At 40.3% G+C, this 22,133-nt stretch overlaps 1 pseudogene; it reads right to left on the bottom strand.

Moving 5' to 3' along the window:
- Positions 1-18,794: 18,794 nt before the first annotated feature.
- On the bottom strand, positions 18,795-20,609 carry LOC149793927 (general transcription factor II-I repeat domain-containing protein 2 pseudogene; annotated as a pseudogene).
- Positions 20,610-22,133: the final 1,524 nt, after the last annotated feature.

Below are 22,133 nucleotides of genomic sequence, written 5' to 3'. Positions count from 1 at the left end.
GTTTGTCTCCGATTTTTTTCCATCGTGTAGCGTAAAAAGTACTTTTGGTTGTTTAAGTAGCCAGGGTGGTGTTTCAGAGATGGACGTTTTCTGGATGTTAGAAAGATCAATTTTTGTACTGTCAAGGCTGGATGATATTCTAATGCCAAAGGAGGGTATGCCATTTGGTTTATTTTCGTACAAGGTTTTGTATTTGGGTTGAAAAACAGCCGAAAAAGCAGGATTCAGAGGGTTTGATTTTAATTTGAGAGCATACTGTACGGAAAGCATTTCTCTACGGTGCGATAATGGTGGTTCGTTCGCTTCAGCTAGTAGGCTTTCACAAGGGGATGTTTTAAATGCTCCCAGAGCCAGTCTTATTCCCTGATGATGAATTGGATCAAGCATTTTCAATATGATTTTCTGGCTGAACCATACACAACGCAACCATAGTCCAGTTTCGACCGTATAAACGTTCTATATAAATTGAGTATGACTTTTCTATCAGCACCCCAGTCAGTGTGCGCTACTACTTTAAGTAGGTCAAATGCTTTTGAGCATTTAGCTTTCAAGTTCTTTAGGTGTGGAATAAAAGTCAGTTTTCTGTCAAAGATAATGCCTAAAAATTTTGCTTCCTCAACAACTGGAATAGGTGTTCTGTCCAGCGTGAGGTGAGGTTCATCGTGATGTCTTCGTAACTGACAGAAATGCATGCAATACTGTTTTGGACTTCGAGAATTTGAAACCGTTTGCACTGGCCCAATTTTGAATCTTGTTTATATTTTGCTGAAGTTGTCTTTCAATTGTATGCATGTGCTTCAATCGATAACATATGAGAAAATCATCAACATATAGCGAGCAATCCACACCAGGAGTCAAGCACTTGGTGATGCTATTAATTTTGATATTGAAAAGTGTACCAGATAAAATACTGCCCTGGGGCACACCCATCTCTTGCTCGTGCAGATCTGAGAGAGTAGAGCCCACTCGTACCTTGAATTCTCTGTCTGAGAGAAAGTTGGACATGAAAGAGGGCAGACGGCCTTTTAGACCTAGATCGTGCAGGTCATTTAGTATCCCGTACTTCCATGTCGTGTCATAGACCTTTTCTAAATCAAAGAAAACCGCTACTAAGTGTTCTTTCTTGATAAATGCATCTCGAATAAATGTTTATAGTCTAATCAGATGATTGTTGGTGCTCCGGCCATATCGAAAGCCACTTTGGAAAGGAGATATTAAATTATTAGTTTCCAAGTACCAGACAAGCCGAGAATTGATCATTAGTTCCATTGTTTTGCACACGCAACTTGTGAGTGCAATTGGTTGATAGCTGTTAGGATCTGCGCTATCTTTACCGGGTTTGGGAACTGGTATTACTGTTGCCTCTTTCCAGATTTTAGGTACATTACCAATAATCCATAAATTGTTGAAAATTTCCAGAAGAGCTGTTAATGAAGGTTCTGGGAGGTGTTTCAAAAACTGGTAATGTATTTCGTCAGGCCCAGTGGATGCATCGTGGGCCTTATTCAGAGATTCCTTCAGCTCATACAGTGTAAACGGTTGATTATAACTTTCTGAGTTATTCGATGTGAATTTCAACCGTGTCTTTTCTTTGTGAGTTTTTAATCTTCTGAATGCTTCTGAGTAATTAGAGGGCGAGGAATTTTTTGAGAAGCTATCAGCAAGTATGTTAACAATGTCATGTTTGGAATTGATTGTCTTGTTGTTTACTTTGAGATGTCGAAAGGAATTGTATTTCCTATTTCCATTTATTTTGCGGATCGTGTCCCAAACTTTCTTTATAGAGGAACGAGAGTTTAGAGTTGAAACATATTTTTTCCATGACGTTCTTTTACTTTATTTAATCGTGCGGCGGGCATTGGCCCGAACAATACGGTACTTAGTTAAATTTTCGGGCGTTGGACGATTATTAAAATTTTTCAGTGCTTCTCGGCGTTGTCTAATGGCCTCTTTACATTCTTTTGTGAACCATGGTTTTGAGAGTTTTTTACCCTTTGGTGAGGACTTGGGAATGGATTCTTCTGCAATGTCGATTAAGACAGTATCCCTGTTAAGTCTAGTTGTACAAAGTGTTTCAAATTTGGCCCAGTCGGCCTTCTTTAAATTCCAATGTGGAACTGCTTCGTCAATTGTAACGTTGGTATTGTTAAGAGAGATTGGAAAGTGATCACTGCTGTGAAGGTCATCAGCGACCTTCCATTCATAGTCCAAAAGCAGCGATGGGGTACAAATTGTCAAATCAATACACGTGCATGTACCTGTTCCTGGGTGTAAATATGTCGGTGATTTGGTATTATATAGACACAAATCGTGTCTGGAAATGAAGTCGTCTATTTTGTGACCTCTGTCACTTATGTGATTTGAACCCCATAAAATGTTATGGGCATTAAAATCCCCGAGTAGAACAAAGGGTGCTGAGAGTTGTTGAACAAGGTTGTCTAATTCATTTGTTACTAGGTTGGTGTTTGCAGGTATGTAGATAGAACAAAAGGTAATTACCCGATGCAGAGTGACGCTCACAGCAATGGCTTGTAAATTTGTGTTTAGAGGGATGACGCTATGAGGGATCTGTTGTTCACAATAACAGAGACTCCTCCTGAGGCCCTGTCAACATTATTTGAGTAGTTGTTAAACAGGGAGTAGTTTTTAAGTGTGATGTTATCCGTATTTTTTAAAAATGTTTCCTGAAGACACAGTACAGCAGGATCATGTTCGTTTAAAAGCAGAAGAATATCATGGTAGTTGGCTTTAAGTCCTCTACAGTTCCATTGTAAGATGGTGTTCTTCATTACAACTTTATGTTAAAGATTCTGGAGCTAAGTTAGATCTTTCGCGGAGGCAATCTGTTTGGTTATTTCTCTGGAGTAAGTACGGGGGTGTATTTTTTGTTGTTAGGTCTGGAGCCACCTTGAGGACATGGAGCAGATTCTTCTGCATCCATATCCTCTAAGTCTCCAAACCTATTGTGCAGCTTTATGGGGTCATCAGACCCCTTTTGCTGCCTATTTGTTTGCAACCTTTTCTAACTGTTTGGTGATCTTGATGGTGGAGTATTTTCGAATGTTGTTTGCGTCGATGTTGAATTTTTCTGGGGTTTGTAGTGCGGGATGTTTGAGTCGGAATGATATTCAGGTTGGTTTGTTTGAGTTTGGGCGTCTTTGGTTGCTTTTTGGCTGCTTTTCACTACTGTTGAGAAGGATGGGCCTGGAAGTGATTTTCTAGTTTGTACAAGCTTCCTAGCCTCTGGATAGGGGATGTTGGACGTGTATTTAACCCTCTGGATTTCCTTCTCCTGTTTCCATGTGTCACATTCTTTTGAATTAGCATGGTGTTCCTTGCCGCAGTTTACGCAATGTGGACTGGTTTTACACTCGGATTCCCGGTGAGAGGGGTCTCCACATCGGCCACATATTTGGCTTCTGGAGCATCGGTCTTCATGATAACCGTATTTTTGACATTTGTAGCATCGGAGGGTATTGGGTATGTATATCTCAACCTTAACTTGTAGGAAGCCAACTTTGACAACTTTAGGTACCGTTGGTTTGTTAAAGGTGAGAATAATGGTGTTGGTGTCCTGCAGATTGTTGTTTCGTTTGATACGAATTCTACGGACTGCAATGACACCTTCATTTTTCATGCCCTCGACGATTTCTTTGTCGCCGACTCCAGCTAGGTCATGGCAACGAATGACGCCTTTTGATGTATTAAGTGATGTGTGTGCGAAACAAGTTACTGGAATATCATGAATTATCTTAATTTTTTGGATGTTCTCAGTATGTGCTTTACGTTCGCACTCCACAAGCAGACCACCTGATCTTAGCTTTTTAACGCTTTTGGGTTTGCCGACTAATCCAAGTATAGTCTTTTCGACTATAAATGGCGATAGTGCGGCTAGGGATTTCGTTTCGTCTTTTGCTTGGATGACCATGAAGCGAGGAAAGAATTCCACACAACATGGTTCATCATCTGAATCAGTTCCAGTTTTGGTTCGTTTGTTTTGATTTTTTTGATTCTCCATCTTGGCTTGAATAAAACTTCAGCACCCGTGCTCCCCACCCACCAAGGAGTCCAACAAGGGGACACTTTTCAAGTGCCAGGGATACACAGATGCCATACTATGTTGATAAAATTACCTTTAACTGACCCTGAAGTCGCCAATTTCTAAGGTCGGTAAAATTACCCCCCCCCCCCCATTGACCCGTTAAGCCACCGCCTTCTAGGAAGCCTTCTAAGACTTGGAAAAGGGAAAGATAAAGGAATAGAATATAGGGGCAACGGTGGTATCAAGAGAGACACAAGGAGACAGATAAAGAAGGTGAGAGAGTAAATAAAGACTTCCTAGGGCTCGGCGTGACCAGCCGATTTGTCGGAACCGGGCCCATCCCGACCACCCGTCTAAGAGAAGCAGAGGTCAAAGTAGTGTATTGCATGGAAAGCCTCTGCTCAACTACCAGGATCCTTTCCTCCTCCGACACGGGACGCAACCCACGGCAAACAGGTTGCCTCTACTTAGTCGCCTTTTACGACACGTAGCGAGGCACGTCGGGCCAATTCTACAACCCCGGACCCGCAGGGGGATTCCGCCAAAGAAACTCGGCCAGTTAACACCTGACATTCCTCTACCGTATATGAAAAGTTTAATTACCATGATTAGATTGCAAGGAATAAAACAAAATATACCACGCAGTATATGTGGCCCTAAAGAACTAATTCTGAATAAATATTTTATTCAGCAAACAGTGTTACATGCATTAAGACTTAAACCTAAGGAAATAAGGTGGGGCATAAGACTTGAGAAAAACAGTTGCCACATGTACGGTAACTTGTGACTGCAGATTTGAACTGTTAAAATGAAGTCCACGGTATCGTAAGTAACAACAAAATAGGCATTGTTTATTTGGTAATCAACTGCTGCTGCTTACACATATACACACTGTCGAACATAGTTACGTTGAAGTATGTCCGAAGGGCAGTCCTTTTCACTAGATCAATGCAAGGATAAGGATTATGTTAATTAGTCACAACGGCTTTATTGTTTGGGTACTTAAATCAAAACTTTAGCTATTTTGCAATTTAGCCAGAACTGACCAGAAAATGCAAAAGGGGCTTGTCATGGGGGAATAATAAGGCGTATCACAGGGAGAAAAGGCACGTCAAATGGGCGGTCGCAGATTGGGGCAAGGGTGTGTGTATGTCAATAGTCCCCCCAGTTCTATTGTCAGACAGTTAATGTGAAACTTTGACCTCTTTTCTTTTAATCGCTGCTTTTTAAACTGCCAAAGGAATAGTTTTATATCAGTTCCAATTATTACAGATTACCGTGTATGCATACTACATGTATACAATGCATTTTTTTTAATAAAAAAATTGTTTTTATAAGATTACTGAAAATTGTGTTTTCTCTAAACACAACAGGTTTAGAATCTTATTTTTTAGCAAACCTTCCATTTGATTAAAATCAAATCTAAATTTCACCTAGACAGTGGTGATTTGATTTAGATTGTGCCGTGTTAAGGCATGTGTGTCAACATCTTGAAAATACATTTACTCATTTCACCAGCGCGATCAAAGTTTCCTCAGACAAACAATTTTTGTTTCGACAAGCCTGACGGGCATCTCACTTTGAATACAGGATGAGCCGGAACTAGAACCAGAAGGGGCCCAGGGTTTCGGGCTATCAGATTTGTTTTTATCACTGCTGTTTTAGATAAAAGATATGTGGACTGATTGTTGCATTTTGTGGTCACTTACTCGTCCTTCTGCCTATTTTCGTAACTCACAGGTTTAACACTTTTCCCAGGATTTAAAATGTCCTAAGGTATGTCTGGAACAGCGCCAACTTTTAGTCTAGGCCTAGCATTTGCGTATCTTTGAGCTGCCATTTTTTCATGATCCCTCTCGTAACATTCGTTTGAGAAATGTAACAAGCACATAGTGCTATATGGTGTTGCTTTGAAATCGACTCGTTTGTAATAATGTACCCATTCTTTCATTATTCCTTTATCTTTCGGAAAAGATTTTATTTTTTATTTTATGTCCACATGCTTTGCTTAATGTTCTATTACACACGTAAGCAACGCAAAACGGTATTGTCTTTTACTCTGGCAACTTCCACTTGTGCTGCTGGAGTCGCTACTATGACGTCACATCCCGAAAGTAACCGAATAGGCGCGGAAATTTTGCATACGAGGTCACGGAAATTCAGCTCCTAGAAGATAGGCCAATATTTAAATATTGGCATTACGGTCGCAGATGATACTTTAGAATAAGGTTTTCTGCTATAGTACTTTTATTATTATTCTACATTTCCATTGGTTTCTGGTCTCCTTTATTTTTTTTTTTTTTTTTACACTCTTCGTTGTGCCGACTAGACCAAGTATAGCCTTTTCGACTATAAACGGTGATACTGTGGCAAGCGGTCTTGCAGTGTCGTTTGATGCAATGTCCTTGAAGTGTGGAAACGACTCCACGCTAAGTTGTCTTGAGAATCCGATTAGGTTTGGCTCTCTTCAGTGCACTTTTTAAATTCTCCATTATCTTTTATTGTTTATTAATGACACATGCTCACCCACCACGGAGTCCTAAAAAGGGACACTTTTTCGTGTTAAAGATACACAGTTGGTATATAAATTAGGTAAAGATACCTATCCGTAGACCCGTTCAGCCAGCGCCTTCTAAGAAGTCTTTTGAGAGAAGGAAAATGAAAACAAAATAAATACATTGTTGGAGCAGAGGTGGTGTGAAGAGATAAACAAAGAACAAAATATAGAGACAAAGTGAAAGGTAAAGTAAAACCTCCAAGGACTCGATGTGTTCAGCCGATTTATCGAGACCGGGCCCACCCAACCACCCGTCTCGAAGAAGTACAGGCGGAAATAGTGTGTTCTATCCCTTTTATTCTGCGTCACGGTTCGCTACCCACGGGTGCCTCTACTCCTTCGCCGCCCTACGACATGCAGCAAGGACGTTGTTTGGATTTTTTATTGGAATTACAAAGTGTTCATAGGCGGACTGGGCTAAAGCAACATTTGGGATTATTGTGAATTTCATTTAAAGCAGTATTGGCTAATGCCAGTGTGATACATCAAGCCTGTAAACATTTCATCATATTAAATGATATATATTATCACCGCCAAAACCTGTAATTAATTCGGAACACTCTATTCTTTTGGACTTGTGATATAGCATTGTTTGAGTTATTTTGGATTTATTTCATAATATTGTTAAGCTTCTGTTAATAATTCAGTTTATAACTTAGATAATTCAATTTGTTTTTATGTTTTACAAAATTTGTTGGGCTTATTTCTTTATGTAACTTAGTTTCAGACTATGTAGTCGTAACATACGCCTTTCAAATCTGATTAAAATATTTTCTTTAGGAATTATACAAAAGGATTACAGAAAAACTGAGTGGAGAGTTGAATGTAAATATTGTATTCTACGTAGAAGCACAACGATAAAGGTACATTTTTCCACATCATGTTGATTTCATTCCTCTGAAACTATAATTTTCTTCGTGCAACATATTTGTAAAAATATATTCCTTTTCTTGCCTGATGGACTATTTAATTATTTAATGGGAAGGTCCATAATAACTCGTGTCAAATATTTATTGCATGCCTGTTGCATTTCTTTTCAATTCAGGTTAATACATTGTTGTAATAAAATTGCTAAATATATTCATGAACATATTTTGAATGTATATTCATTTTAAAGATGACTACTGAAATTTTTATCGTACTATTTCTTTCTCAACTTTCCTTAAATTGCTCACTTTGACATGATGCTTTCTTATTGAACTGATATCCTTTTGTTAACTGGACCGAGATTACAATGAAGCAACATTAAAATAAAATCATACGATTCAATGTAAATCTCTGTAAGAGGTCAACTAAGAGGCCATGACTTCTCGTATATAACCAAAATTTATTCTAATGAACAGTTATGTCAGACTATCTGTGGAAGTAATGAAATAAGTATAACTGGTACTTACCGTGGAGGAAATGTTCGAAATTTAATTGAAATTTACTTTTCCGTTTTAAGAATATTAAGTTTGTTTCAAGGTCCTGGAGGTTTACCAAGTATTTTTAATATCTAGCTCAGAGAGCAAGCAGAAACAGCTGTTGAAGCATGCAAAAAAATCCCATTTGCTCTTCGTAATGCCTTAAAAGCAGAACTTAAGAAAATGGAAATTTTACATGTAATGAAGTAAGTGGAAAACTGCAGGTTATCTCTATTGTAGTTATTTACGGTTCATTTAGAGATTCAGGGATTCAGCCAATGTGGGTATGTGTGAAAGCTTGCCAGTATTTAGAGATTTAGAGATTCACTCAATGTGGGTATGTGAGAAAGCTTGCCAGTAGCTTCTCGTGGGTCGGTGGTTCTTTCTGGGGTTTTCCCGGGTTCTTCCTCCACCAGTAATACTGGCCGCCATGTATAGCCTATCGTGTGCTGAAAAATGGCGTTAAACCCTACAACAACAACATATATATATATATATATATATATATATATATATATATATATATATATATATATATATATATATATATCTTGGGTTTGTTTTCATACCTGTCATGTCTGTTAAATCGTTAAAATCAAGACTATGCGGTTCGAGCTCTGTCGGTTATACTTGTAGCAAAGCTTTACAAAATTATGGTGGGTAGTTTCATAATGTAAACACCTTTCTGTAAGAATCGTAAATTATTACATTATTTGTGGTTGTTAGACGGACGTAGAGTGGGTTTACATTGGAGAAGCACGAATTATCTGGGATATAATCTATGGGGATATAAAGTACAATCTGAAAATAAAGGCGCTATAGCAGCTCAATCATTTCGGTCCATACCGATTAAACTGCCACTTCAGCAATGGGACGATATTAACACTTTTCATACAACTCGATCAGCGTTTTGTAAATGATGCTAGTTTTTTTTCTTTCTTCTCTCTCCGTTTTCTTAGAGAGTTCGACAGAGACCTAATGCGGGTAGAATAAAATCCGAGTTTGGATTTGGGTCTCTTATTGGCATCTACAGCCATTTGCGGGACTCGAAAGCCGACTGAATTATCGTTATTTGATAGTGATTTTATGAAGGAGTGGTTTTGGTGTCCCATATGAGTTACTGATACCTGGTCGGCAATGGCGCTTGTACCTTTTACCGTTGTGAAACCTCACGCAGTGATGTCAGTTTCTAAAAATAACCTTTTAGACACGGATAACCGGTGTAATGGCATTCAGTGTTCTTTTCCGTGATATTGTTCGTACTATTGTTCTTACTGAAAACTCCCCCTGCGGGTCCGGGGTTGTAGAATTGGCCCGACGTGCCTCTCTACGTGTCGTAAAAGGCGACTAAGTAGAGGCAACCTGTTTGCCGTGGGTTGCGTACCGTGTCGGGGGAGGAAAGGATCCTGGTAGTTGAGCAGAGGCTTTCCATGCAATACACTACTTTGGCCTCTACTTCTCTTAGACGGGTGGTCGGGATGGGCCCGGTTCCGACAAATCGGCTGGTCACGCCGAGCCCTAGGAAGTCTTTATTTACTCTCTCACCTTCTTTATATGTCTCCTTGTATCTCTCTTGATACTACCGTTGCTCCTATATTCTATTCCTTTATCTTTCCCTTTAACAAGTCTTAGAAGACTTCCTAGAAGGAGGTGGCTTAACGGGTCAATCGGGCGGTAATTTTACCGACCTTAGAAATTGGCGACTTCAGGGTCAATCAAAGGTAATTTTATCAACTGAGTATGGCATCTGTGTATCCCTGACACTTGAAGTGTCCCCTTGGTGGGCGAGGAGCACGGGTGCTGAATTTTTAATCTAGCCAAAATGGATATTTCCAAAAAAAATCAAAATAAATGTACGAAAACTTTATCTGACTCGGACGACGATCCATGTAGTGTAGACTCATTTCCACGCCTCATGGTAATACAATCTAAAGATGCCGCAAAATCCCTTGCTTCACTCTCTCCGTTTGTGATAGAGAAAACAATTACAGGATTGATTGGTGCGCCAAAGAGCGTCAAAAAAATGAAATCGGGTTGCTTTCTCGTGGAATGTGAGCGACGAGGTCAGACGGACAATATCAAGAAAATAAAATCTTTCTTCGATATTCCAGTGACCTCATTCGCTCACACCACACTGAATACGTCCAAAGGCGTGATTCGCTGTCGTGACTTGGCTGGAGTCACCGACGCTGATATCATCGAAGGAATGAAAGGTGAAGGTGTCACTGCAGTCCGACGAATACGTATTAAACGTAATAACAATCTGCAGGACACCAACACCATTGTACTCACCTTCAACAGGCCAACTGTACCCATCGTGGTAAAAGTTGGCTTTTTGCAAGTAAAGGTAGAGGTTTACATTCCCAACCCCCTTCGGTGTTATAAGTGTCAAAAATACGGCCACCATGAAGACCGCTGCTCCAAGAGCCAAATATGTGTTCGATGCGGAGACAATGCTCATCAGGAATCTGATTGTAAAGCTACTCCGCATTGTGTCAACTGTGGAAAAGAGCACCACGCAAATTCTAAGGATTGCGATACCTGGAAACAGGAGAAAGAAATTCAGAGGGTAAAATACACAAATAATATTCCCTATCCAGAAGCCAGAAAACTTGCACAGGCAAAAACAGCCCATTCTGGCCCATCCTTCTCCACCGTAGTGAAAAACAATCCTAGAACAACGAAGGACGCTCAAACACAATCAGAAACGCCCGATTCAACACGAAGCTCAAACATCCCTCATTACCAATCATAGAAAAACACGGCATCTACACAAACTACATTCAATATCCAATCACCGAAAAGTCAAAAAAAGTTTCACGGAAACAGACAACAAAATGGGTCAGATGACCCCATCAAACTCTATACCAGGTTTGGAGACTTGGAGGACTTGCATGCTAAAGAATCTGCTCCATGTCCTCAAGGTAGCTCCAGACCTAACAACAAAAAATTCACCCCCGTACTTCCTCCAGACAAATAACCAAACAAATTTCCTCTGCGAAATGTCTAACCTAGCTTTTCAAGCTTTAATTTAAATTTATAATGAAAAACACTATCATACAATGGAATTGTCGAGGACTTAAAGCAAATTACAATGATATTCTCCTGCTTTTAAACGTTTTAAACGAACATGATCCTGCGGTACTACGCATTCAAGAAACATTTTTAAAAAATACGGATAACATCACACTTAAAAACTACTCCCTCTTTAACAACTACTCTCCAAATGTTGATAGAGCCTCAGGAGGAGTCTCTGTTATTGTGAACAACAGAGCGCCTCATAGCTTCATTCATTTAAACACCAGTTTACAAGCCATTGCTAGTGGCCCAGTGGTCTAAAGCGCTCTCCGTTACGGATCACTGCCATCTCACCTCTGTCTGCGGCGGTTCGAGTCTAGGATTCAGCCAATCTGGGTATGTGAGAAAGCTTGCCAGTAGCTTCTCGTGGGTCGGTGGTTCTTTCCGGGGTTTTCCCGGGTTCTTCCTCCACCATTAATACTGGCCGCCATGTATAGCCTATCGTGTGCTGAAAAATGGCGTTAAGCCTCAAAACAACAACAACAACAAGAAGCCATTGCTGTAAGCGTCACCCTACATCGAGTGATTACATTTTGCTCTATTTACTTACCACCAAACACTAACCTAATACCAAACGAACTCGACAATCTTGTTCAACAGCTTCCCGCACCCTTTGTTTTACTCGGGGATTTTAATGCCCATAACATTTTATGGGGATCAAATCATATAAGTGACAGGGGTCACAAAGTTGAAGACTTTATTTCTAGACATGATCTGTGTTTATATAACTCCAAAACACCTACATATTTACACCCAGGCACGGGTACATACACATGCATCGATTTGACAATTTGTTCTCCTTCGCTGCTTTTGGACTATGAATGGAAGGTCGCTGATGACCTTCACAGCAGCGATCACTTCCCAGTCTCCCTTGTAAATCATAACTCTACAATTGATGAAGTAATTCCACAATGGAATTTAAAGAAGGCCGACTGGGCCAAATTCGAAACACTCTGTAAAACCAGGCTGAATGAGGATACAGTTTTCAATGTTAACGACCCCATTCAGCATTTTACATCTATTTTAACCGACATTGCAGAAGAATCTATCCCCAAGTCCTCAGCAAACTGTAAAAGAACCCTAAAACCTTGGCTCACTAAGGAATGTAAGGAAGCCATACGGCAACGCCGAGAAGCCTTGAAAAAATTTAACAATCATCCGACGCCCGAGAATTTAAGTAAATATCGTATTCTCCGGGCCAAAGCTCGCCGCACAATCAAAGAAAGTAAACGAGCATCATGGATGAAATATGTTTACTCTTTAAACTCTCGTTCCTCAATTAAGAAAGTTTGGGACACGATCCGAAAAATAAACGGAAAGAGAAAACACAATTCTTTCCGACATCTAAAAGTGAACAATAACAATCTTAGCTCAAAACGTGACATAGCAAATGTTCTTGCTGATACATTCTCTAAAAATTCGTCATCATCTAATTATTCCGAAGCCTTCCAAAAATTGAAAACTCAAAAAGAAAAGTCACGTTTAAAATTCACATCCAACAACTCGGAAAGCTACAACCAGCTGTTTTCACTATCAGAACTTATGGAGGCTTTAGACAAGGCCCATGATACTTCCGCTGGGCCTGACAAAATACATTACCAGTTTTTAAAACATCTTCCAGAATCATCTTTAACATCTCTTTTAAAACTCTTCAATGATTTATGGATTACTGGTAACCTACCTAAAATATGGAAAGAAGCAACAGTAATACCAGTTCCCAAACCCGGTAAAGATAGTGAAGATCCTACCAACTATCGACCTATTGCACTCACAAGCTGCATGTGCAAAACAATGGAACGAATGATCAATTCTCGGCTTGTATGGTACCTGGAAACTAACAATTTAATATCTCCTTTCCAAAGTGGCTTTCGTTATGGACGGAGCACCAACGATCATCTGGTTAGACTAGAAACATTCATTCGTGATGCATTTATCAAGAAAGAACATTTAGTAGCGGTTTTCTTTGATTTAGAAAAGGCCTATGACACAACATGGAAGTACGGGATACTAAAAGACCTGCACGATCTAGGTCTAAAAGGCCGTCTGCCCTCTTTCATATCCAACTTCCTCTCCGACAGAGAATTCAAGGTACGAGTGGGCTCTACTCTCTCAGATTTGCACGAGCAAGAGACGGGTGTGCCCCAGGGCAGTATTTTATCTGTGACACTTTTCAATATCAAAATTAATAACATCACCAAGTGTTTGACTCCTGGTGTGGATTGCTCACTATATGTTGATGATTTTCTCATATGTTATCGGTCAAAGCACATGCATACAATTGAAAGACAACTACAGCAAAATATCAACAAGATTCAAAATTGGGCTAGTACGAACGGTTTCAAATTCTCGAAATCAAAAACGGTATGTATGCATTTCTGTCAATTACGACGACACCACGATGAACCTAAACTCACGCTGGACGGAACACCTATTCCAGTTGTTGAGGAAACAAAATTTTTGGGTATTATCTTTGACAGAAAACTGACCTTTATTCCATACCTAAAAAACTTGAAAGCCAAATGCTTAAAAGCACTTGACCTACTTAAAGTAGTAGCACACACTGACTGGGGTGCTGATAGAAAAGTCATCCTGAATTTATATAGAACGTTTATTCGCTCCAAACTAGACTATGGTTGCGTTGTGTATGGTTCTGCCAGAAAATCGTATCTTAAAATGCTTGATCCAATTCATCATCAGGGAATAAGACTGGCTCTGGGAGCATTTAAAACATCCCCGTGTGAAAGCCTTCTAGCTGAGGCGAATGAACCACCGTTATCGCATCGTAGAGAAATGCTTTCAGCACAGTATGCTCTCAAATTAAAATCAAACCCTCTGAATCCTGCTTTTTCGGCTGTTTTTCAACCCAAATACAAAACTTTATACGAAAATAAACCAAACGCCATACCTTCCTTTGGCATTAGAATATCATCCAGCCTTGACACTACAAATATAGATCTTTCAAAAATTCAGAAAACATCCATCTCCGAAACACCACCCTGGCTAATTAAACAACCAAAAGTACGTTTTACGCTACACGATGGAAAAAAATCCGAAACAAACCCTTCTATCTTCCACAACTCTTGCCATGAACTTCTCACCGAATTTAAAAACTACACGAGAATTTACACTGATGGATCAAAGGATGAGGAAAAGGCTGCTGCAGCCTTTGTTTGTGGAAATCACACAACGCAAGTTCGCTTACCAAATGGAGCATCAATTTTTACAGCCGAAATCAGAGCAATAGACCTTGCTCTGCAACATATAGAAAAGAATCGTATTTCAAACTGTATCATCTTCTCCGACTCGCTATCAGTACTTCAGTCACTACACAATAGAAAACTGGAGAACCCATTATTGAAAAACATACTCGTAAAAAATACCGAGCTGAGTGTCTCCCACAATATAATATACTGTTGGTTACCTAGCCACATTGGTATTAAAGGTAACGAAAAAGCAGATCGCGCTGCTAAAATGGCCCTTTCTCAAGAACCATCTGATTTTAAAATACCATATACAGATTTTAAACCTTGTATCAGAAAGTTCTTACGTCAGAAGTGGCAGGCATCATGGAATGATGCTGTAAATAACAAACTTCATGCAATCAAACCAACTCTAGGAGAATGGACTCCTTCCTACAGAACCATTCGTAGGGAGGAGGTAGTCATTGCAAGAATCCGAATTGGTCATACTTATATCGCCCACACCCACATACTAAAAGGTGAAGACCCACCAGAGTGCGTTTCTTGCAATGAACCATTCACTGTCAAGCACTTTATGATAGAGTGCTTTGACCTACAACCTACGCGCGATCGTTATTACGTTGTGCATGATATGAAAGAACTTTTTGATAATATAAACATAACTCGTATTATCGAGTTCTTGAAAGCCGTAAATATTTACTCTAAACTCTGACTTTTATGCTATCACCTTGTGCAGTTTTATGCAATATACATTCCGTCCCATTTTAATACATATTCATCTTTTTTACATCTCCCGTTGATCGGGAAGCTTTATTTTGCACCGTTACCATCTTACCGTTTTTAATTTCAACCATTTGTTCTTTTATATCGCTGGTCGATGTAGAACCTTTTATAAGTTTTAAAAGATTATACAAGTAACACTTTGTTTGGCGCTAAATAGCCTAAGAGTGCTGATGCGCCGTTAAAAAAAAAACAATCAATCAATCAATCTGGCCGCCATGTATAGACCCTCTTGTGCTGAAAAATGGGGTTCAGCCCTAAAAGAACAACACTAACAACGTCTAGCATGCAAGTCTGATGATAATCCACTAATTCTGGTCCCTTTGAGATAGTTATACTTGCATAGGCGAGGCACGGATGCAGGCCCAATATTTATGTATCTTTCAAACACACCTATAACTCTGGCAGAATTCAATGCACAGCTCAAACTTTCTATGCAGTTCTGCAGATTTGATCCAAAATGCTTTAAGAGTCGTGGCTTTAGAATCGGAGCAGCTGCGGCGCAGGGCTTGTCTGATAGATTCGTCAGTTAGGGCGATGGAAATCGGATGCTATTAGATGTTCAGAACGTCATTACCATTTCTTGCGGTTTTCAATTACGTTAGCACACAAAGGGATATCGGGAGTTCTTAGTTACACTTTTATAACTCCACCTTCAAGTCATTTTTCATCATAATCTGGATAAATATCAGGTACATCATTCATACCTACATTACATATAGATTTGTATATCGCGTTATATTCATGTCCCGGGTGAATCATGCGAAACGTAGCAGGTGTTTTCTTTGGAACCAAGCAAAGGGGTGATATTTGAAATAGTGAGAAAGGGTGGTTCTTGAAAGTCCCCGCAAACCTGCCAGCATCAAGTTCTTTGTCTAGTTTGTCTTGCATAATCTGTGGATTTTGTATGGCGGATTTAAGATTATGCGTTCGAATATGGGACAGTGAACCATCGTGCCCCACATTCAATCTAAATGTAAATCCATGTATCGAAATTCGTATCTTGGCATTGTAGTACCGTTTCATTTATAGCAGTAGGACGCTTCCTGTTTTAGCAGGACCCCTTTCCCTTGCTGGCTGTTTTGTAGAGAGTTTGCTGTAGGTCCTTGGGACTGAATAGGTTTGTAGCCACCACGAAAGGACTGCACGCTGTCAGGACTAGCTTGTTTTGGGGGATATATTTTGCAACAATTTGAATGGGCAGTTTGCATTTGGTGAAGGGATGAGCTTCCAAGCAATTGAAACAATTATGTTGGAAATACATGCTAGCCCTGCAGAACACTGCGACCCCCTGTGGTTAAAGCAGGCCCCTTTCGAGGGGATTCGATTTTGAGACTGAGGATGGTAATGGGGCAGTGCTGGTGGCCGTCCTGTCACCAATACTGTCCATAACAGATCGCATTGTAAAGTTCAAGGTGGGTGGAATGCCACTTTGTCTCTCCCCTCTCTATTATGCGACGAAACTGCTCCAATGAGCTCTGCGCTCGGACAACTTCATGACGATTACCATGTGGTGAGATAGCACTGTGCTCAACCTGGGGGATTTCATGCATATTATTGTAGCATATCTGTTTCATCCTGTCAATCACTGACTGATCGAGAGCGGGGACTTCTTGGCTATGGGGACTAGGTTAAATTCAGACGTTTGATGTGATATTGCACTGTAATATATATGTATTGTCCATGGATGTCGAAAGGAGAGTTTGCGAAATATATGTACGTCCCAGTCCAAATCTGCTGATTAATGTTATCAGTTATAGAGGCAGTTATATAAATTGAAGTGCTTACGTAGGTGGATTGACTGTGTGTATCTAAAGTAATAATAGGTGTTAATAAATCACGCAGAGTACCTATACCTGTATGAGAGAGTCCAGTTAAAGCTGAGATAGCCTGTGCAATGCTTCCCCCGACTGACTGTTCAACATTGCTTTCTGTTAGGGCGCTGGAGGAGGCAGATTGCTTCATTTCCTGCGACATGGTACGAGTGGTCTCATGCAGCATCTCCAACATGTGGTCCAGCTTTCTGTCCACTTGAGCGGTGATGACTGGCGTAATCTGCTGTACCACCTGTTGTTATCCGGTCAACGGTAGCTTGGTCAACTCTATATGCATGTGTTGCTCCAGCTCCATGCTGCTGATTTTGGTGATCAACTGATCTAATCCATCTTAGCAAAATGGCATATGTATAGAAGGTGGCGGTCTGGTATGCAACCGGACCTGTTATCAGGCCAACAGGCTGATACAAAAGTGGAAATGAAAACTAGAACAGGTACGGTCCCAGGCCGATTATCTCCCAAAGTGAGCAGATAAGACATTGGAACATCTTTCGGGAAGCCAGTCATAAAATACTCACTGTGAAATAAGTAATAATTTAGAAAAATGATATCTTGGTATATGATCATTAAAGTTGTTGGGGGATGACACCAAACTATTACGGGGAACCCATATTATGTAGACCAGAGTGGCTTGCCAGAAACAAGTCACAAAAGGATCAAGTACGGGACATGGCCTGATATCTCCATTTGTGGGCGTTCTTTCAAACATGAATTGAGAAGAGCTCCCCTAAGTGACTTATAAAGGAGCCACTGTCCTTTAGGGGACAAATGAATGCCATCTGACCGAAATTTCCCCCTGACCTAAGGCCTATCAAAGGCAAATTAGCTATTAATTTGGGACAAGCAGACACATCAGATCGCAAAATATTATTGACCTCCTTTGCTAAGTGACAGTACATATATCTTTATAGTTTTTATCGGTTGCTTCATTATGGTTTAGTATTACCGCGACCCCAACTTGATGTTGCCCGGAATCTAGGCAAAAGCTGACAGAACAATCTGTTGAACCTAATATTTCTTATGTGAAAGCGTAGCCAATGCGACCATCTTATGTGCAGTTGCCTCTGGTGATATATCTACGTTTACATAGTTGTCCCTAAGTTGGAGAATTACAATATCGTGGCTTCTTAAGCGTACTTCGTTCATGTTTTGGCGCATAAACTTGTCGATTGTGCGCCCTCCGATGACCTTCATGTTTACATTACAAACTTCGTTACGTTAAAAGACGGAACTAGTCTAAGATCCGTATCGAACCAGTTACAAAGAGAATGATCCATAATAAATGCTTTTGTCATTGTCTTTTCAAATTTAGACGATCGTTATGTACAAAAGAAAATTCATTTCAACGTTTTCTTTCCAGGGTGCGAGCAAGAAAATGATCCTTACAATTATGAGGAATAATAGTGCAACGAAACGGGAACAATTCAAAGGACCGGAAGGAAAAAAGAAGAAAAATGTAAAAATTATGCTAGCTAAATATACTACCCGTATATTCGTACACCTTAAAACTATCTTCCAGTGGTTAAACAAGTCACGTGATCCCTATTCCTGGGTTTGGATGGCCCCTGATGGTCAATATTGCTTCATTTCCAGTGCCCAACAAGACCCATTCACCCCTCATCACAAAAATCCTTTCGGTAGCGTATTGTTTCAAATTTTTATTAAAGCTTTTATCCACTTGAGTTCTAACGTAAGAATCTAAATTCACTTGTTTTAGACCAGGGGTGTCAAACTCAATCGCTCAGCGGGCCAAAACTCAAATCACACGTAAGGTTGCGGGCCGAACAGGATAAACATTCAATAAGCGGAAAATTAAACCCTTTTTTTAAACATTAATATAAATTAAAACAGAAAAAAGTTTTAATAATAAAAAAATCATTGGCATACCCATTTTCGCTCTTATGCCAATTTGTCAGAGCTGGATGTTTGGCATCTTTTCTTGGCTACAAGTTCGTTTATGTTGGGAGTAATGTTCTGTGTCATTGAGATTCTCATGATGGACTGCAAGTGTTCATCAGTGAGACGACTCCTGTGTGATGTTTTGTTAATCTTCATCACAGAAAAGAGCTGCTCACACAGATATGTGCTACCAAACATGCTCAAGGTTCGATCCGCATGTAGACGAAGCTGGGGCATCTCTTCAGGAATGAAACGAGTGAACTGTGCAGGCCCCACAGTGTCCTACTTTGCCTTTAGTGTCCCATTACACTGCAGCTCTATTAGCTCCATCTGCAAATTTACAGGTGCAGTTTCCACGTCTATGGCAAATGGGTTACGAAACAGCTCGAAATTACTTTTCTGTGCTTCAGAGTCACTAAAGCGCCGTGCGAACTCGGCGCGAAGTAAGCGAAGTTTTTCAGCAAAGTGTGCATTGGGAAACACCATAGCGTTGACTTGGTTCAACATTGCTTGGCAACAAGAAAATTGAGACAAGTTGCATTGGTGCATTTGTGTCTCCCATAAGCGCAGCTTCACTTGAAATGCCTTCACTGCATCATGCATATCAGTGATCAAGTGGTCCCGTCCCTGGAGCTGCAGGTTCAAGTCGTTGAGATGAGTGGTTATGTCAGACAGAAACGCCAACTCACATTTCCACTTTTTATCCCGAAAAACTGTGGAGTCTTTTCCTTTGCTGTCCGTGAATTGACAGATTTCCTCGATCAGCTGGAAAAATCTACTAAGAACTTTTCCCCGACTTAGCCACCGCACCTCTGTATGATAAGGCATGTCGCCGAACTCTGAGTCTATTTCCTACAAAAAAGACTGAAATTGGCGGTGATTTAAACCTTTGGCTCTGATAAAGTTGACGGTTTGTGTTACAGTGCTCATTACACCTTCCATGTTGAGGACTTTACCACACAGCGATCCTTGGTGTATGATGCAGTGATATCCTATCAATTCACCAGTACAGTTCTCCTGCATCTTTAACCGCATCCTTCCAACTAGTCCACCTTTTTCGCCGCACATCGCCGGTGCTCCATCTGTTGTAAGTCCAACAAGTTTGTCCCAAGGCAGGTTCATGTTGGTTAAACTTTGACATACGTTGTCAAAAATGTCTTTTCCTGTCGTTGTCCCATGCATGGATTTCATGTCCAATATTTCTTCTGTAACATTCAAACTGGAGTCCACTCCACGGATGAAGATGGCGAGCTGTGCAGTGTCAGTCGCGTCATTTCTTTCATCGACAGCAAGGGAGAATGCAACAAAGTCTTTGCCTTTTTCGATCAGCTGTGTTTTCACATCAGTGGCCATCTCACAAACCCGACCAGCAACCGTATTTCTGCTAAGGCTTACATTTACAAACATCTGCTTTTTGTCTGAACACAAGACGTCACGCACTTTCATCATGCAGCGCTTCAGAAACTCTCCTTATGTAAATGGTCGGCCTGATTTTGCGATCTCCTCCGCCACAATAAAACTTGCTTTCACAGCAGCTTCAGTTTGTGATTTTGCTTTGGTGAAAAACGTCTGCTGTGATGTTAGATTCCTCTTCATTTCTTCTACCTTCTGTAGCTTCTGCTCTGAATTCAGGCTTTTTAACATGCCTTGATGTTTAGTCTCGTAGTGCCGTCTCAGATTATGTTCCTTGATCACAGCCACATTATCTCCACAAATTAGACACACAGGTTTACCGCCAATATCAGTAAACATATATTCAGCCTCCCAGCGGCTTTGAAAGGCTCTGTTTTCAGAATCAACTTTTCTCTTGGCCATTTTAAGGCTAGCTTTGATTTTAAAAAAAGATTGTGCATCTACCGACAGACACTTGATTGATATCACGTTAGCCGTAGCGGGAAAAGGTGATGTAATATCCGGGCACTACACTACTTTCATTTCTTATGCGCCAATCCAAAACAAGCAACTGAACGTTGCTAGGTTACTGTAACGACGAACATCCACTCACTACACAACTTTTATTTTCGCTTATTCTGATCGAAACGAGAACGCTCTCAGGTAGCCTATCGTTCGGTAAGGCTGCTAATTAGGGAATTTGATTTGCACTTTATATCGCAGGGCCATTAAAAAATATTTTTGCCTAAAATTCTCTCTCGGGCCGGATATAATTGTACGCCGGTCAAGACCTGTCGGGCCTGATATAATTGTACGCCGGGCCTGATGTGGCCCGCGGGCCTTGAGTTTGACACATATGTTTTAGACCATCAGACAGTTTGAAATAAAATGCTATAATCTAATGAATTTAGATGCTTAGTCCCCTGCACTAGCTAATGCGGTATTAGTCTAAGAACAATATACCAAGAATTCGTTGCTTTAAAAATAGTTCCTGGAGCGGCCCAAGGCCTAACGTTTGCGTTGCTCTTGTAATACTTGTTGTGGCACACACATTTAGAGTCTACGCTTTTGGATTTCTTACAAATCTTCAAATAGAACTGAAGCGCCCAAGCGACTGAATCTGTCGAAATTCTATGAGCCGTATGAGATGATCTTATATCGATAACATTCGGTTGATTCACGATGTTTCCGACCATCATCATCGTCATTTGAAAACCGTATGACAAACTGAACATATACTAATCAAACCACAGAAGGCAGAGATGCAGATACCGCATATAAAGACATAAAATAAGATGTACAGAATATAGGGGAACATGTACCAAATATAATTAAGAAAGCACTGCCTATATTAAGAAAATCACCACAAATAATAGCCACTCTAATGCATCAGATGACAAAACCACCGCATATAATCAAGTAAGAACTACAAAATCTAATGACGAAACAACTGCTGAGTATGAACTACCGCACACAATGAAAAAAGTGCAGCAAATAATACGCAAATGATATAATCACCACGTGTAAATAATTCACTAGAAGTATAACAAGGACGAACAAAGCAAGATAGACGTGGCATTCCACATGATTATGCATTGTGTTTATGTGTCTTTGGGCTGTGGCAATAACACTTCGCAAGCACTACCGTTTGTAAAGTAATTTACCGACTTTAATAACAAAAAAGTGTGGCTAAAAGGAAAAAAAAAGTATTAATAGTATTTATCAGTTTATAATCAGATTGTCACCAGGAGGTCCCTAACTCTGTAAAATTATTGGCGTTTCAAACCAAACGTGTCGTAAAAGGCGACTAAGTAGAGGCAACCTGTTTGCCGTGGGTTGCGTCCCGTGTCGGAGGAGGAAAGGATCCTGGTAGTTGAGCAGAGGCTTTCCCTGCAACACACTACTTTGGCCTCTACTTCTCTTAGACGGGTGGTCGGAATGGGCCCG

This window comes from Sinohyriopsis cumingii, chromosome 8 (genome assembly GCF_028554795.1).
Source record: "Sinohyriopsis cumingii isolate HCF-2022 chromosome 8, ASM2855479v2, whole genome shotgun sequence".
Classification (NCBI taxonomy): domain Eukaryota; kingdom Metazoa; phylum Mollusca; class Bivalvia; order Unionida; family Unionidae; genus Sinohyriopsis; species Sinohyriopsis cumingii.
The sequence above is the reverse complement of the archived record's forward strand: the minus strand, read 5'-3'. Positions and strand labels throughout refer to the sequence as shown.